Consider the following 8,219-nt stretch of genomic DNA (forward strand, 5'->3'; position numbering starts at 1 on the left):
TAATTTCAAAATGGTTTTATGAAGTCAAGCGTGAAGATATATCTGAATGGGTTCCAGAAATTCAAGTCCAAATCATATGAAGTCCCGTTTAAGAAGTCCCGTTTAAGGATTATGGATTCTTCTTTATTATAAAACTCGCGGCCGAGTTTTTTTTAAAGGAGAGGATCATGTCTGAATGTGTTAATATCTTAATTATACCGAAAATTAAGATCTGATGAATCGATAAGTGTGTACCTATTTTTTAATTGTTCAAATAAAATGAAAAGAAACTATATGTACTGTCCATCATATTGCAACATTTTACTTTTCATAAGTTTGAAAATATTTAGAGTAAATGCAAGTAACCGTTGAAATTTTTGTTTAGCTGATGAGTGGTGTGATGAATTCTCAATTTTGATTTAGTTCTAGTTCTATAATTTGATAAAAGAACCATGTTGATGAAAAACAATTCAACATGTTGATTTGCATAATCTAATATCTGTTTTCTGAAGTAATGAACCAATCCTCTGTTTGGTTGTAAGGATTGGAAACTGGTATGCAAGAGAGAAGGATGGAAGAAGTATTAGAGTACAATTATGTCATGTTGAGATTTGGAGAGAAATTGAATAGAAGTAGGAATCAGGCATTCATCCCTAAAATTGTTGAGACTGAGCTATAGTATAAGTTTCTGTGAATGGAATGGAGGGGAGCATGAAATTGTTAATATTTAACCAAATGGAGCATAGGGTTAACGGCTTTCTGGAACATCTTTGTTTTGTGATTAATTTAGTAGAATACTGACTACCCTAATCTAATCTTGTAGGTTTGCAATTTTGTCAAGATGCCGGCTATAGCTAGCAGTGTTCGTATGCAAGCAAACAACAGGGTACCCAGTGGTGCTGCCCTTCAAACCCACTGTATTTGGCAGAGTGCAATAGGTTATAGTTCTGATGCTGCTGCTGAACGAGGGTGGAAATGCTTATAAAAGCTACCAGGGTTGGCTTGCACTTTCCTGTGTGATTAGAAATAATGTGGATGAGTCTCGTGGAGGTGAAGCATGTAAGAAATGTGGATGAGTGGGACATTACATTTCAGTGTAGAAATTTCTTCAGTATTAAGGATAAAAGTAAGACCTTGAGGCCATTCTGGTGACAGTTATGTCTGGACTGGAGCAAATAAAAGGCCACCAGAAAAAACATTGTCTGGTGAAACTGTGGCTAAAGTTTCTGAGGAGGATTGGGTATAGGAGTGAGAACTCAGATTCTGACTATGACTCTGAAATAGAGAGGGCAATGGCTCTGAGCGTGAAATTTGGGGAGAAGATTTTTGAAAAAGTAAAGTCTTATAGAAAGAAGAAAGGTGAGTAGGTGACACTGATGAAGACAAGTCTGATTATGAGAGGAGTGCTGAGATACATACTACATCAGCATTACAACAGCAATAAAATAACACCTCCGGATATATTTGTAAATACACTAGTTAGTATTTATATGTGGTCCTGATAGGAGATTCAGTTAGTTAGTTACAATATATCATTCTCTCTTTCTTGAATTGAGAACACTGTAAATATCTTTTCAGTCATAAATGATTAGCTATGGTGTTCATACCAAATCTGCAGAATCTTATGCTTAATTACATTTGATAACATGGTATCAGAGCAGTACGTTCTAGTAATTTCATTCGTTTCTTCGTTTCCGCATCAAGTAAGATCGTTACATACTGTTCTTTGATCTGTTCTTCGTGATTCGTAATCATATCTTCGTAATTGATGTTATGATTTGTTTACATTCTATACAATAGCAGTAATCAGATTGTTAATCATAACGAGTTATGTAATCATTGAAGATTCGTAGCATAATCTGTATAAAATCTGTACGGAATTGCAGATTCATAGCAAAATTCGATCTCAAATTTCGCAATTCGATCTAAAATTTCTCCGAAACATTTTTATCTCTCCAATCTCATTTCTGAATTTCATTTCTTGATCTAAACTTTACTCTAAATCAGCAATTGTTCTCATTACTTTTTCACAAACCTTGTTCATGGCGACTCAAGTCGAAAATCAGATAGAGTTAACACAAGATCCATCTAGTGTGTATTTCTTGCATCCTTCGGATAATACTGGTATGAAACTGGTCACTACACCTTTTAATGTAACTTCTTATGGAAATTGGAAGCGTTCTATGGTTATTGGATTAACAGCGAAAAATAAGATGTGTTTTGTTGATAGAACTCTTGCTAAGCCTGCAATTACTGATACTAGCTACAAGTTCTGGTCTCGCTGTAATAGCATGATCACAGGTTGGATTATTACAGCTTTGGATCCTCAGATTGCAGCAAGTATATTGTATGTTGATACTGCGAGAGCTATTTGGCTTGATCTTGAAGAACGTTTTGGTCAAGCATCATCAGCACAATTATATGCTTTAGAGCAGGAAGTCTTTCAGATTTCACAGGATACGTTTTCCATTTCTGAATATTATACTCAGTTAAAGAGAATTTGGGATGAGATTGATAATCTCAAACCATTACCTAAATGTGAATGTGCTCATTGTAATTGTAACATGACTCAGAAGGTTCTTAAATTGCAGCAAGATCAAAGGCTAATGATTTTTCTCATGAAAATGTCTAATGAATTTGCAAATGTGAGATCACATATTCTGATGATGGAAACACTTCCTACTCTACCACAGGTTTACAGAATGTTGATTCAGGAACAGAGGCATAAGGAGATTTCTAAACTGTGAGTTCAGGAGCCTGTGGCATTTGCTAGTCAGAACAATTTTAGGCAGTTCCCCAATTCTGGTTATCAAGGTTCTCAGAAATTTAACAGAGTCTATTCTGCTGGAAAATTTACCCCTGGAACTGGTTCACCAAGTTTCCAGCAGAGAAAGAACAACTACTTTTGTGACCATTGCAAAATTCCAGGCCATAGCAAAGAAAGGTGCTTCAAATTGAATGGTTATCCACCTGGTTTTAAACCTAATTAGCAGAGGAAATTTGCAGGTTGTGCCACAGTTGATGCAACTGATGAAATTCAGTCTGTCAAGGATTCTTCTGATAGTGGAATTGGATCACAGTCTTCTTCAAATAATATCTCTGTGGAGCAGTACAATCAGTTGATGCAGCTTTTGTCTCAAAATAATATTTCTGAACATGACAACAACTCTTACTCTGGAAATGCTCTTTTGGCAGGTACTTCTCTTTGTTTATTATCCTCAACTCATACCAATAGTTGGATAATTGACAGCGGTGCATCTGATCATATCTATTCTTCTATGAATCTCTTTCACACTGTCAAACAAATTGATGAAAATAGTTTTATCACTATCCCTGATGGCACTAAGATACAAGTCACTCATGTGGGCAACATAAAACTTAATAATCTCATAGAACTTACAGATGTTCTATATGCTCCTTCTTTCAAATTCAACTTAATTTCTGTGTCTAAGCTTGTTCGGAATACTACTTACATCATTTCTTTCACTTCTGATTCTTGTATGCTTCAGAAGTATTCAATGAGTCAACCCAAACTTCTTGGTAAATTCTTCCATGGACTATACTTTGTTGATGAGGGCCTTTTTTCTCATGCTGCTGATCATTCTCTCATCACAGCTAATAAAACTTTGCCATACATTAGTCATACTTCTGTAGCTAATATTGCTGTTACTTCTAAACTAGATGAAGCCAAGTTGCTTCATCTTAGACTTGGCCATATGCCTTATTCGAAAATCAGTACAATTGTAAAACATTTTGATACAAGTGTTTTGTCTGATTGCATTTGTGCAATTTGTCCTTCTGCAAGACAACATCGTTTGTCTTTTACTGCAAGTGAAATAAAAACAACAAAAAATTTTGAACTTCTTCACGTTGACGTCTGGGGCCCTTATCATACTGTCACTCACAATGGTTGTAGATATTTTCTAACAATTGTTGATGATTATAGCCGTGCCACTTGGGTACATCTTATAAAATCCAAACTTGATTCTGTCTCCATTTTAGATATCTTTCTTAAGCATGTTTTTACTCAGTTCAATACACATGTTAAGATCATTCGAACAGATAATGCGTCAGAGCTTTGTCAAGGCAGAATTTTAGAGATTTATCAGTCTTATGGCATACTACATCAAACAAGTTGTCCTGACACACCCCAACAGAATGGGGTGGTCGAACGAAAACATAAGCATTTAATGGAAACAGCTCGTGCACTTTTCTTTCAATCTAATTTGCCATCGCGATATTGGGGAGATTGTGTGCAGTGTGCTGCATTTTTGATCAACAGAATGCCTGTACGGAAATTAAATAATGTTACTCCTTATGAACTCCTGTTTGATAGTGCACCAGATTATTCTCTTTTGCGATGTTTTGGGCGTCTTTGTTTCGTTTCTACTTCTAAACAATCTCGAACCAAGCTAGAACCTCGGGCTCACCCTTGTGTTTTCCTTGGCTATCCAGCTGCAACAAAAGGATACAAAGTGTTAGATTTGGTCACTAATAGGATTCTTGTTTCTCGAGACATCAAATTTCATGAAAAAAATTTCCATTTCACATGTCTAAGCTGCCTTTTGTACCTGTTACTCAATTCTTTTTACCAACTCACACTCCTCTTGATACTAATAGCTATACTGACTTGCCTGATGTATTTTTTCAACACAATCCTTCTCCTAGTACAGACTCTACCATTCATGCATCTAATATTCCACCTGTTATTGAACCGGTCATTCGCCGATCATCTCGACAGATTCATAAACCATCACATTTACAAGACTATGTTTGTAATCTAGTTACTTTTGAGGCTCTTCCAAAGGATTATAGAGCATTGTTATTGCATACATCTTCTATAAAGGAACCATCTTCTTATGCCCAAGCTTCCCTTGATCCAAATTGGGTATGTGCTATGCAGTTAGAACTTACAGCCTTGGCCAATAACAACACGTGGGATCTAGTTACCTTGCCTCCAGGCAAGAAACCAATAGGCTCCAAATGGGTTTTTAAAACAAAGCTTAAAGCAGACGACTCGATTGAACGATTTAAAGCCCGTCTTGTTGCAAAGGGTTTTAATCAAAAATATGGGATTGATTACCAAGAAACGTTTTCACCCGTAGTGAAAATGGCAACAGTACGGAGTATTTTATCCTTAGCTGCTAGTAGAGGGTGGAAAATATTTCAACTTGATGTTAATAACGCCTTTCTTCATGGTGAACTCCATGAAGAAGTGTACATGCTTGTACCAGAAGGGATGCCAAACTCTGAGAATAAGGTCTGTCGTTTGAAGAAATCGATTTATGGGTTAAAACAGGCTAGTCGTGAGTGGTTTGCCAAACTTCTTCATGAATTGAAATGCCAAGGCTATGTACAATCCAAGAACGATTATTCTTTGTTTACTAAACGATCTGGTACTGACATTACCATTGCAGCAGTTTATGTTGACGATATAATCATTACAGGGACCAATCTGGATGCCATTACTGCGTTCAAAGAGCATCTTCATAAATATTTTGGTATCAAAGACCTTGGATATTTGCATTTTTTTTGGGCTTTGAGGTCGGCTATACAGAGTCTGGTATCACTCTCACACAGGCTAAGTTTACTAGGGAACTCTTGGCTGATACTGGGCTATCTAGTTTCAAGACAGTAGCCACACCCTTACCCTTAAACTTAAAACTTTCAGCAGATTCGGGAGATTTTTATGCAGATCCAGAGTTTTATAGAACTCTTGTTGGTAAACTCAACTTCTTGACAAACACAAGACCTGATTTGTCATATTCTGTTCAAACTCTTAGCCAATTCATGCATTCTCCACGAGTACAGCATTTTGAAGCCTTGCAACATGTCTTGCATTATGTGGCTTGTACAACAGGCCAGGGAATAATTCTTAATGGTTCTTCTGCTTTAACACTCAAGGCTTATTCTGATTCCGATTGGGCAGCTTGTCCCAATACACGGAGATCAATCTCAGGTTACTTGCTTCTACTTGGTTCCTCTCCATTCAGCTGGAAATCTAAGAAGCAAACAACAGTCTCAAAATCTTCATCCGAAGCAGAATATCGTGCTATGGCGGCTGCTGCATTCGAAGTTGCTTGGCTAGTACTGTTCTCCAACCAATTACCCTTTTCTGCGACAACCAATCTGCAATGCATATTGCAAAAAACCCAGTTTTTCACGAGAGAACGAAACACATTGATATCGATTGTCACTTCACTCGTGATAAGGTGCTTGAGGGTCTTCTTCAATTATCTTACTTGCCTACTACTGATCAGCTTGCTGATATGTTCACCGAGATTCTTCCATCTCCTCATTTTAATCTGTTAAAATCTAAGTTTGGTATGAGTCTTCCCATCCCTCGCTTGAGGGGGGCTGCTGAGATACAGACTACATCAGCATTACAACAGCAATAAAATAACACCTCTGGATATATTTGTAAATACACTAGTTAGTATTTATACGTGGTCCTGATAGGAGATTCAGTTAGTTAGTTACAACATATCATTCTCTCTTTCTTGAATCGAGAACACTGTAAATATCTTTTCAGTCATAAATGATTAGCTATGGTGTTCATACCAAATCTGCAGAATCTTATGCTTAATTACATTTGATAACAAGGAGAAAGGACGAGAATAGGTTGAAGAAGAGGTGAAGCGGGAAACAAATCTGCAGTGATCCTGATGATGATAATGATGATGACGGTAGCCAGAGGAGAAGCCGAAATCACAAACATTAATTCAGGTGGAACTGAGGAACACAGCAGATAACATAAGTGGAAGAGCAGGAGAAAAGGATCGGTTTCTAGTCCTGATGTTAGCAGCTCAAATGATTCCGATTCAGGAGATAGAAAACGCAAAAACGGTCTGAGAAGAGGAGCCGGAAATATAACCACAAACAAGATTAGTTTTTCATTGGGGGGGGGGGGGTTGATCTAGTTTTATTCACTGTTGTCTGGTCCAGAGAGTTGATGCAGCTTTGCTTATCTGGGTGGTCAGGTAGAACAAGTATCCGGGAAATATCTGTGGTGTAGTGGAAACGTTTCCTTTGTTATGGTAGCAGCAGTCTTTGATAGCTTGTTTAGGGTAGCTGATATGTAGCAGCAGTCTTTGATGGCTTGTTTAGGGTAGCTGATATGTTTAGGACCTTAACCTTAGTTGTTTCTTCATAGATGATGTATTTTATTTGTTAATTTGAAAAACTAATTTGTAGAAGATTGTATATATAGTGAAGAAGCTTAAGTATGCTCTCACTTTTCGTTGAGTCGAGTCCATTTTGATGCAACGCCATATCCTTGTTGATGCCAAGGTTATGACTGAGAAGACCTACCCTGCTGGTTTCATGGGTATGCACATTTATCCACCTTATAATTATTTTACAGCCTTATATTCCTTTCCAGAATTTAGACGAGCAGATTAAACACAAAATGTTAGATTATCTTGAAATGTAGTAGTTTATATCTATGATATATTTAATGTATTAGACTCGTATTTCATCAGATTCTGAATGTTATTATTTCTGTAATTACTTCTTATTACAGTTGCGAACAAAACTTCTTTTTGAAATGAGAGGCTCGTGATAGTCTGTTCATACGAGCTATTAATTAAATTTTACTCTGCTTGACAACTGTTTTCGCCAATTAGCTTGTATACTTTAGACGGATGCTGTACTGTGAACTTCCCTGTGACACCGAATGTTGTTTTAGCTTGAACTCAGCTAGCGATGAGGAGTCGATGTATCTCCATTTTACGTGATCCCGTATTCAGTAATTAACAATTTTATAGAGAGTATGAGATTGTTATGAGAATCTCTTTGTGTGATTGAGCGACAAACTGTGTGATATGTTGTATATTATCCGGTGTCACTGTGTCGGTGTCTCTTTGGACTTTGTTAATACAGTTCTTTAAACATGGTGATGTCTCCTTTAGGATTCCAGGTTCTAGAGTATCAGAAGATGGGCCAAGGATGGTGCTAGAATGTGTTGGCGGTACTGTCAGGCCTAGGTTGTTGCTAGTAGTCATGGGCTCTACCGTCAAGTCTGGGCCGGGCTGGGCAGATGCTGTGGATGACAACTTATTGATAATTTAGAGCAACTTATTGGTAATGAAGAGCAAGTTTGATTATTTAGGATTTAATAGTCGATATTTATTTTATATTTACATAGGATTTAGAAATTTATTGGGATTAAATAGTCGATATGCTTTAACAGTCCTATAAAAGAACGATGTTACGTCAATAAAGTGTTGGTCACGAGTTCA

At 37.0% G+C, this 8,219-nt stretch overlaps 1 pseudogene; it reads left to right on the forward strand.

Annotated features, from left to right (window-relative positions):
• Nucleotides 1-775: 775 nt before the first annotated feature.
• LOC141724973 (CAX-interacting protein 4-like) lies at nucleotides 776-7,213 on the forward strand (annotated as a pseudogene).
• The last annotated feature ends 1,006 nt before the right edge of the window (nucleotides 7,214-8,219 follow it).

This window comes from Apium graveolens, chromosome 5 (assembly GCF_009905375.1).
Source record: "Apium graveolens cultivar Ventura chromosome 5, ASM990537v1, whole genome shotgun sequence".
Lineage (NCBI taxonomy): Eukaryota > Viridiplantae > Streptophyta > Magnoliopsida > Apiales > Apiaceae > Apium > Apium graveolens.